Here is a 10,574-nt window from a genome sequence, read left to right on the forward strand (position 1 = left end):
AACAAATGACAAGTGTTGGAGAGGATGTGGAGAAAAGGGAACCCTCATGCACTGCTGGTGGGAATGCAGACTGGTGCAGCCACTATGGAAGACAGTATGGAGTTTCCTCAAAAAACTAAAAATGGAACTCCCATCTGACCCAGTACTCCCACTTCTAGGAATATATCCCAAGAAACTAGAAACACCAATCAGAAAGTATATATGCACCCCTATGTTCATAGCAGCACAATTTACTATAGAAAAATATGTTTTATTGATTTTTTTACAGAGAGGAAGGGAGAAGGATAGAGAGTTAGAAACATCGATGAGAGAGAATCATCGATCAGCTGCCTCCTGCACACTCCCCACTGGGAATGTGCCCGCAGCCAAGGTACATCCCCATGACCAGAATCGAACCTGGGACCCTTGAGTCCGCAGGCCGATGCTCTATCCACTGAGCCAAACCTGTTAGGGCAGCACAATTTACTATAGGTAAGAATTGGAAACAGCCTAAGTGCCCATCAGCAGATGAGTGGATTAAAAAACTGTGGTACATCTACACAATGGAATACTATGCTGCTGTAAAAAGAAAGGCACTCCTACCATTTGCAACAGCATGGATGGAGCTGGAGAGCATTATGCTAAGTGAAATAAGCCAGTCAGAGAAAGATAAATATCATTTGCTCTCACTCATTTGTGGAATATAATGAACAACATAAACTAATGAACAAAAACAGATCCAGAGGCAGAAAAACATCGATCAGATGCTCAAACCTCAGAGGGAAGGTATGGGAGGGTTGGGGGTATAGGGGAGAGGTCACCAGAGGAATTGTATGCATGAATATGAACATAACCAATGGACACAGACGGGGGGGGGGGGCTGGGGAGGGGGGATGAGGGCATGTGCTGGGGGTGGGGGCGGCCGAGGAGAGGTCAATTGAGGGGAGGAAGGAGATTTATGTATGACTTTAAACAATAAATAATTTAAATTTTAAAAAAATATATAAAATCAAATAAGTAAAGAATTATGTAATCTTTCATTAAAATTGCAGAATAATCAAACATTTATGATTTATTTTTATATTTCTTTGAAAAACTACATACTTCCTAGACCTTGTATTAAAAAGTCTGAGAAGTAACAGCAACCTATTTAGCCATGAACATCCAAAAGTGCACAGATGTGGTCAAAATGCCATTGCGCTGAAAGCAATGACGACTCCTTTGAGAAACAGTTGATTTCATATCTGGGGCCGTAAATGAGACTGTTCCAATTAACACTGGAACTCTTATAGTGTCCAAAAGCAAGGAAGCCATCAAAACATTTGTGGTTGTCAAATGAACATAGAAGCCAAAGATACACAATTTGAGCTTTGAAATGAATAGTTACTGTAATTATGTAAAAGTAAACAGTGATGCCAATAGCATTAATGGATAACTAGAAGCAATAAAAGATTCAATATAGTAGCAATATATAAAGTTACATATAAAAATCAATACCTTCATGTATTTAAGCAGTAGCAATTAAAGGGAAAAATAGAAGAGATGGCACCATTTACATTGCCAACAAAAATGAAATATAGCCTAGTAATACATTTAACAAGAAATGTGCAAAACTTATATGAAAAAAAACTTTAACGCTTTTCTGAAAGACATAAAACTAGAACTTGAATAAAAGGAAAAATAGCATTGTTCTTCAGTAAAATAATACAAAATCATAAATTGATGGCAATATTTTAAAGTATTTTTATGGAGCTAGATTCTATAGTTTATACAACTAAATGAATAAGCAAGAATATCCAAGAAACAGGAAAAATTAAACAAACAAACAAAAAAACAGCAATGAGGCAGGTCTATCAATAATAGATGTTGGAATATATTATACATTTCTATAATTAAAACAGTGTAATATTAGCACATGAGTAGACAATCAGATCAAGGGGGGGAGAAAATACAGATATAACTCAAGTACAATGTGGAAATTTATGTATGTGATAAAAGTGGTATCTCAAGACACTGGGAGAAAATTTGACTTTTTAAAATTTAATGTTGTTAAAACAGCTAAATAGTCCTTTGAAAATAGATAAAATTGAACGTAACATCACCTAGATAAGATTCCAGCTCAAAAAAGCCCCAACATGTTCAACATTACTCTTGTGTTGAGAAACAATCCGAGTATCCAAATTGAAGTATATTCTGGAAAAACCACTGGCCTGAACTAAAAAAATGTCAATACCAGAAACACACACACACACACACACACACACACACACACACACACGCACGGCTAGGAAAGTATTATAAATTGAAGGTAACTTAAAGAGACTTGAAAACTAGTCAATGAAATATGTGATCCTTGTTACAGCCCAGATTTAAATCTAAACAATAGGGTAAGCGAGGATTTGGGAGGGAGGGGGCAGCGGTGGAGGGGTCAGTTGGGGAAATTGGAATATAGACTGCATACACTAATTGAACGGTGTTTAGTGGATTCCTGCTTCCTGTGGCTGGAGAGCCTAATGATGCATGTATTTCCTAAGGACACTGGCTTGTGAGCCTACAGGACCGTGGTCCTCAAAGGGGTCGATGTTGCCCACCCTCCCACTGCAACTTCTGGCAGTGACTGGAAACATTTTTGGTTGTCACGAGGGAGGGAGGGCTGCTCCTGGCAGGGTTGCCGGGAGCGCCACTGCACATTGCACAATGCCCACGACAGTCCCCCGCCCCCCACAACAAAGACTCATCCTGCCCAAAGCGTTAATAGCGCCCAGACGGAGAAGCCCTGATTCGGGAGAACCCCTATCTTAGGGGGCAGGTACCGGGACATCAGACCGCATTAAATGAAATTGTTTTTTGCGCATATGAAACGTTAGAAACGGTTAAAGGTGAAGGGCTGCGAAGTTCACAACACAACTAACTCAAATTGTTCAGCAGAGACACGGTCCATGTCCTTCCGCCCTGGCTTCCTCCAGCCTGGACCCCGGGAGGGTGGGGTGGGGGGACCACGCCTCCCCAGCGGGGCTGACCGCGGGGCCTGCGCGGTGGGAGCGCGCTGCGGGGCAGGCCACTGCGCATGCGCCCCGCGGCCGCGCCCACGCGGCGCTCCTTCAAAAGTTACCCACGCGCCCGCGGGCGGTGCAGAGCAGCGCAGCGGCCGCCAGAGGAAAGAGAAAACGGAACTCCCGGGGCGGGGAGTGGGGGCTTCTCCGGAACGACAGCCATGCTTTCTCCAGTGAAGCCGGAAACCTTCTTTGCGACCCGCCCAGGGCGGCAGGGGGCGTCGCCCATCCTTTCGGAGCCCCGGGCAGAGGAGCCAGTCGCGGCTGGGCGCGCGCTGCCCACCCCCTGCCAGGCTGGACCTGCAGAGGCGATGCCGACCCCCCGTGTCTGAGGAGCCGGCGGTGCTGCGCCCGCGATCCCGCTGCCGGTAGCGCCCTGGCACTCACCCCGCCCTGGCTTCCCGCCAGCGAGAGCTCGCAGGTACCGTTTTCAAATACCGACATTTCCCATTCTGAGTCTCTTCATCAAAGAGTGGGCTAACTTTCTGTGTAACGAGCCAGTTGGCAAATGTTTTAGGATTTTCAGGCCAGGACCTGTTTCTGTCGCGTATTTTGCCTTTTTTTTTTTTTCAACAACCTTATAAAATGTAAACGCAACTCTTAGCTCCTTTCAAAAACAGGGGGATGACAGGGACGAGACTCTGATCATTCACTTCACCCAGCTCTGTGGTTGGAGCTTGGATCTCAGCCGCCGTGTGCAGTAAGGACTCGGTGCCAGGAGGACGGCTACCCGCCTGCCCAGGTGTAGTTCACACCTTTCGGTCCATTCACCTGCTCCTCTGCGCGCGGGTGAGTCCCTGTCCATTCACCTGCTCCTGGGCTCCTCCTTCCTGCTGGGTGCGCGGGTGAGTCCCTGTCCATTCACCTGCTGGGGTGCGCGGGTGAGTCCCTGTCCATTCACCTGCTGGGGTGCGCGGGTGAGTCCCTGTCCATTCACCTGCTCCTGGGCTCCTCCTTCCTGCTGGGTGCGCGGGTGAGTCCCAGGTGGTCAACCCGGCCACCACCCGGAACCCCAGACCAGCAGCCACACCCGCCTCTACTCTAAAATGACAGTCTCTTCCTGCCTGGGAGCAAAAGCCAAAGTACATACATTGTGATTAAATTAGCATAAAAGCAGGAGAGGGGTATTGCAAACAAATGTATTTAAACATTTTTTCTAGTGATAAATGTTGTATATGTTCACTATGGTAATTTGGAAAACACTGAAGAATATATAGAAGGAAATAAAAATTCTCTCTAATCCCAACCCCCCACCACATACACACACACACACACACACACACACACACATACACACACTATTTAGATGTTTATATATTTTTAGTCCATTTATTTCAATGCCTATTAATAGGACAACTTATTGAATAACTGGATTTTTAAAAATATTTCTTGATAAACTTTTATTGAAGTTTATTGCCACAGTCAATTTTAGAACAAAACACAGAAAAGTGGGCGAACTATAAATATATACTTAAGTAAACTTTCAAAGACTATCACAAATATACCCTTGCCACCACCGTGGAGATCAAGAAACGACCATTCCCAGCTCCCTTTATCTTTGCCCAGTCAGGGACAACTTTCCAAGTACAACCATTGTCTTACGCGCAAATGCATAGATTAGTGTTGTCTGTTCTTGAATTTCACATGAAATGAATTCTTTTACACATATGATATAGTATTTGGGTTCTTTCACTTCATATTACATTTGAGTTTCTTCCACTTTTGTTCCTGTAACAGACCTTTTAAAAATGTTTATTTTATGTTGTATGACATCCAATTATATGAATATGCCACAACTTATTTTTCCTTTATACTTTTTTATTATTAATTTCAACCTAATTGATATATAGGTCACATACCATACAACTCATTTATTTAAATTGTACAGTTCGTTGGTGTTTTTAGTATGGTCACAGACAGATGCAACCATTGCCACAGTCAATTTTAGAACATTTTCCTCATCTCAGAAGAACTCCATACTTCTTTAAGTTATCACACCCACACTCCCCATTCTCTCTAGCCCTAAGCAAGTACTGATCTACTTTCCGTTTCTATATATTTGTCTATTACTGACATTTCATAAAATGGAATCATATAATATAGGGTCTCTTGTGACTGGTCCCTTACACTGATATCAGGTGTTCAATTCATTTTATTTCCAGGTGTGAGATGATTATTGATAATACTACTCTGTATGACATGTATCAATGGAAACAAATGTCCCACATAAAGATACATAACTCTGTTGGGATATATACCTTAAAAGTGGAACAGCTTGGACATAGGTTATGCTTATCGTTAGCTATAATTGATAGTGCCAAACAGGTTTTCAAATTTATACACACATAGCAGTGTATAATGAGTTCTCATTGCTCCATACCCTCCCCAACATTTAGTGATTTTGTGTTTCCAATTTACATTTCTTTGACGAATGAAAAAGAGCAGCATCTTTTCATGTGATTATTAGTCTTTTAGAAATCCTCTTTAGTAAAATATCTGTTGGGTCTTTACCCCATTTTTCTATTGGGTTGTTTTGTCTTTTTTACCTCATTTGTGTATTCTACATGTGAGTCCATTTTCATTTATGAGAGATGGAAAAAAAAAAATCACCTTTCCCTAATCTGTGGCTTGTATTTTAACTATTTCATTGTCAAATTTTAATGAATGTAAATTCTTTTTTTAAATATATTTTATTGATTTTTTTTTACAGAGAGGAAGGGAGAGGGGTAGAGAGTTAGAAACATCCATGAGACAGAAACATTGATCAGCTGCCTCCTGCATACCCCCTACTGGGGATGTGTCTACAACCAAGGTACATGCCCTTGACCAGAATTGAACCTGGGATGCTTCAGTCCCCAGGCCAACACTCTATCCAGTTAGCCAAACCAGCTAGGGCAATGAATGTAAATTCTTAATGTTTAAAGACATACTGTTCTCTTTGAACATTTAGATCTGCTAACCATATGAATTGGCTTTAGAGTATAATATCAAGTAAGGTTTAAATTTTTTAAAATTATGACACAGGTTCTTTTCTTGAAAAGACCATCCTTTCCCCCCCTGCTCTGTGATGTCACCTTTGTCGTAAATCAATAGAAACAATAAATCAGTACAGATGTTGGAATTAGTAAACAGGGACGTTAAACTTAAACATGACAGATATATTAAAGAATCTTGCTAAAGAGGATATAAAAGATGGATAAAGAATTTCAAGAGAAATAACGGATATCATTTTTTAAAATATGTTTTTATTGACTTTACAGAGAAGGGGGAAGGGAGAGATAGAAACATTGATGAGAGAGAAACATTGATCAGCTGCCTCCTGTATATCCCCCAGTGGGGATTGAGCCTGTAGCCCAGGAATGTGTCCTGCCCAGGAATCCAGCTGATAACCTCCTTGATAACCTCCTGTTGCATGGATGGACACTCAACCACTGAACCACATGCGGTGGCAGATAATTTTTTTTTAAGAACAAAATGGAAGTCCTAGAGCTGGATAATACAATATCTGATCTTATTTGATTGGATTATCAGTAGGTTGGACACAAAAGTAGAAAGGATCATCAATCTAAAGACAGGTCACTAGAAATTATACAAATATATATACACAGAGGAAAAAACATTTTTTTTAAATAAAACATCCATGACTCACAGAATAGTATCAAGTGATCTAACAGACATGAAATTGCCCAAAAGGCAAAAAGACTGAGTATGGGGCAGAAAAATATTTGAAATAATATTCTTAAATGCCCTAACCCAGCCGTGGGCAAACTATGGCCCGAGGGTCAGATCCGCCTGTTTGAAATGAATAAAACTAAAAAAAGAAAAAAGACCATACCCTTTTATGTAATGATGTTTACTTTGAATTTATATTAGTTCACACAGACACTCCATCCATGCTTTTGTTCCGGCCCTCCGGTCCAGTTTAAGAACCCATTGTGGCCCTCGAGTCAAAAAGTTTGCCCACCCCTGCACCGGTTTGGCTCAGTGGATAGAGTGTCGGCCTGTGGACTGAAGGGTCCCAGGTTCGATTCCAGTCAAGGGCATGTACCTTGGTTGCGGGCACATCCCCAGTAGGGGGTGTGCAGGATGCAGCTGATGGATGTTTCTGGCTCTCTATCCCTCTCCCTTCCTCTCTGTAAAAAATCAATAAAACATGTTTAAAAAAATATTCACAAAAGCTTTCCAAATTTGATCAAATATATTTTATCCAAGATGTCTACTTGTTTTCAATGGAGAGTTGGTCCCAATAACCTAACTTACATGAATGAAATTTAGATGTTAGCATAATTATAAAATTTTACATCTACATGAATGAGCAGTAGGTTACTTTACAGTTGCACAAAATGTAGAAAAATACTTTGTTGGGAGCATTACTGTACTTTTAACATGCATATTGCCTATCTACTAAAGGCCAGTAGTATCAACCAATCATAATAATAGCAGATGTTTTTCAAAATACTCCCTCGGTGTGTAGTATACCCTGCATCCATTGTGAACCCCTCTCTCACATGACCTGTCACTGCCTCCTTTCTCCAAACCCTTTCTAACCTCAGCTTCCAATGCTCACATCTCTCAGACAACACTGGTCTCTTTCTATCTCAGAGCTCTTAGGATTCCTTTTTCATTTTTGCAAGTGTTCCTCCCCCAAATACTCATGTGACTGACCCTTTTCTCCTCCTCAGGTTGTTGTTCAAATGTCATTTTCTCAGATCTCTAGATTAAATGAAATAAAACAAAAAAACTTGTACACTCTTTCCCCATCCCTAGTTTATTTTTTTATTTAGATACTAGAGGCCCAGTGCACAAAATTCGTGCACTGGGGGTGCGGGGACCGGGGGAGCTCAGCCTGGCCTGTGCCCTCTCACAATCTGGGACCCCTCGGGTAGGGTTTCTAAGCCTGGCTGGCAATCAGGACCTATCGGGGCTTTCATTCTCCTGGCTGCCGGTAGCTTGCCCTGCCCCTGCCGCTGCCAGTGCTTGCCATCTATGCAGCGCTGCCCCCACCACCACCACCAGTTGCCTCCCTCTGCGGACGACCCTCTGTGGATGACAGGCGTGGGTGCAATCTCTGTCCAGCTCCGCACACCCGCCACAGCATCACTGGCTGGTGTCCTGGGCCGCCTTCTTTGGGGTGATCAATTGCAGGGCTCCCCAATGGATCGCCCAGCAGAGGGAGGTCCTACCCATCAGGGCTCTGTGATCGAATGCTGTGCAGAGGGTGGCCTGAGCCTCCCTCTTTGGAGCGATCAATTGCGGAGTCTCCCCATTGATCACCCCGCAGAGGGTGGCTGGGGCCTCCCTCTGTGGGGCGTTCCTGTGGCAATGCCAGGGCCCCCCAACCAATTGTATTGCACCCACCTTGGCTGGCCTGGTGCCAGTGCATGTCATAGTGTGGTCGTCCAGACAGTTGTTCTGCTGTTCAGTCGTTCAGTCATTCAGTCTATTTGCATATTATGCTTTTATTATTATAGATAATTGACATACATTATATTAGTTTCATTTATAAAACATGATTCTATATTTGAATATATAGAGAAATGATCATCACATAGTTATAAAATGTTTTTACTTGTAATGAGAATTTTTAAGATCTACTCTCTGCAACTTTCAGATATACAATATAGTACTGTTAACTTTAGTCACCATGCTGTACATTATATTCCTAGGGATTTTTTATTTTATAAATGAAGTTTGTACTTTTGACCACCTTCACCCATTTATTTTTATCTATACCTTATATTTGAAATGCTATGTAGTTATTTAATTTATTTATTGTTTCACTTTCCAGACCAATATAAGTTCTGGTGAGAAGGGAGGGGAATTTACCAATTTTGTCCTCTGCTGTTTCTTCAATATCTTGAATTTGTAAAAATTTCTAATTGTTAACATTTTTCTCAGGGCTGGCATGTGGACAACCTTAATTTATTGCTAATAACCCCTATATCTTTTGAGGTATTTCTTCAGTTTTTCATGAATAAAAAAGCCCTGATTGTATTCTAGTAATTTTTACATTTTTAAGGTATGCTTGAGTTTCTCAGCAAAAAAGGATTATTATAGTAATAAAAGCTCTAGGCTTTTACCAAGGGGAATAAGAAATGTGATAAGGTTTTTTTCCAAAGCAACAAAAAGTTTTTTCTGATTAAATACACTGAGGGCTTCTCCGTATCAGACTGGAATATCTAACCAAATTGCTGAGGGTCCCCTCACAAAGAGAAACCCCTTAAAGTATCATCACAGAGAAGTCTGCCTATTCAATTAGAAGGTAATTTCTACCACTGTTTTTCTTTAGGTCGTCCAGCTTCAGAATGGATGGTGACCTTCCAAAAAAGGAAAAAGATGGAAAATCATCAAAATTATCATAAACTACTGCCAACGGAATGTTTCTTTGTAGCATGTGCGGAGTGGAGGGAAATGATATTCCTGCATTATATAATCTACCAACAACCTACTTACCTACAGTCTTCTTAATCTACGTTATTCTTGAAAGCAGAGCCTGAGACAGAGGCAGACATATTCTATTTGGGAATGTAATCCCAGGGAGCAGGAATGAGAGAGAGGAGAGAGAGGGGGAAGGAGAGAGAAAATTCAAGCAAAATAAGGTAGTGTTATCAAGTGTCCACCACTATTAACAGTTTCTTAGTGAAGAACCTTCTCAAGATTCTTACTAAATTTTGTGTTGGAACTGTCTGCCTGAGGGTTGACAAAGAGAAGCATTTATCTCTCCGCACCCATCTCCTGCATGTTGAGAACTCCCATTGGTGTTAATTCCCCAAGCCCTGTGGTTGCAAAGCTGGGAGAACCTCACAGGTACCATCACTCATTGCCACATCAGAGAAGCCTTGAGACAGGAAGCCAGATCCTTGGTCCAAGCTTGAGTGAGGCACTGTCAGCACAGAATAGGGGGAAACCTGCCCAGACTGTTCACCAGAGTGGTAGCTGGAATTGGAGGTTGAAGGGATGTGAGATAGTGCACAGAAGATACCGTATAAACCTACAGATTGTGCTTTTAGCTGTGTCCAAATCTATTTTCTCTTTTCTATAATCAAAATGTCAGTGCCCAGAACAAGGCTGGCAGACGGGTTAAATGAAAAGGTTAAATGTGTTAGAATATATACATTAATAACAGTTTTAACCTTGAGGGATTTTTGTAAGAAATAGAACACAAACATGCAAAATACAACATGAGAACTTGGAAAATAAAAAATTATATATATTGTACTTGAAAATTAGACTATTGAATAGAGATACTAGATATCTTCTAAACTCATGTGAACTCAGAAAACAATCATGACTTGTTTGGAGAAATAAAATGAACCTTTTGTTGTGTCTCCATGGGTTTTATAAATCAATGTCATTAACTTTTCCTAAGATAGTGTTGTCTACTGTCACATAGCATTAATAATATAGAGCTTACAACCAATGAAAGAAAATCGGTAGAAATACAAGAAGGAAAAAAATTGGGATAATTTCCATCACATAAAGGGTTGGCATTAATATTGGTTGGAATAGGGAGAAATTGCATGCTTTGATTCAAGCTTCCTC

The 10,574-nt window shown here is 41.3% G+C and overlaps 1 long non-coding RNA gene across 1 annotated transcript; it reads left to right on the plus strand.

The window, feature by feature from the left end:
- Positions 1-3,096: 3,096 nt before the first annotated feature.
- Positions 3,097-10,362, plus strand: LOC118676982. Its single transcript, XR_004974280.1, has 3 exons — positions 3,097-3,453; positions 3,653-3,821; positions 9,322-10,362. It is a non-coding gene; the product is annotated as an uncharacterized LOC118676982 (long non-coding RNA).
- Positions 10,363-10,574: the final 212 nt, after the last annotated feature.

This window comes from Myotis myotis, unplaced genomic scaffold, assembly GCF_014108235.1.
Source record: "Myotis myotis isolate mMyoMyo1 unplaced genomic scaffold, mMyoMyo1.p scaffold_m19_p_2, whole genome shotgun sequence".
NCBI classification, from domain to species: Eukaryota; Metazoa; Chordata; class Mammalia; order Chiroptera; family Vespertilionidae; genus Myotis; species Myotis myotis.